Genomic DNA, 416 nt, shown 5'->3' on the forward strand with positions numbered 1-416 from the left:
CATATTTATAAACCATATATTTACTTTAGAGTAATAAACCATATTGTATTAGTCTGTTCTATTGCTGCTAATAAAAACATACGCAAGACTGGGTAATTTATACAGGAAGGGAGTTTTAACAGACTCACAGTTCCACATGGCTGGGGAGGCCTCACAATCATGGTGGAAGGTGAAGAAGGAGCAAAGACACATCTTACGTGGTGGCAGACACGAGAGCACTTGTGCAGGGGAACTCTCATTTATCAAACCATCAGATATCATGAGACTTATTCACTACCATGAGAAGAGTATGGGGGAAGACCTGCCCCCATGATTCAATTACCTCCCTCCTACGGCATGTGGGAATTATGGGAGCTACAATTCAAGATGAGGTTTGGGTGGGGACACAGCTAAATCATATCATAGATATTTATTTT

This window comes from Theropithecus gelada, chromosome 9 (assembly GCF_003255815.1).
Source record: "Theropithecus gelada isolate Dixy chromosome 9, Tgel_1.0, whole genome shotgun sequence".
NCBI lineage: Eukaryota > Metazoa > Chordata > Mammalia > Primates > Cercopithecidae > Theropithecus > Theropithecus gelada.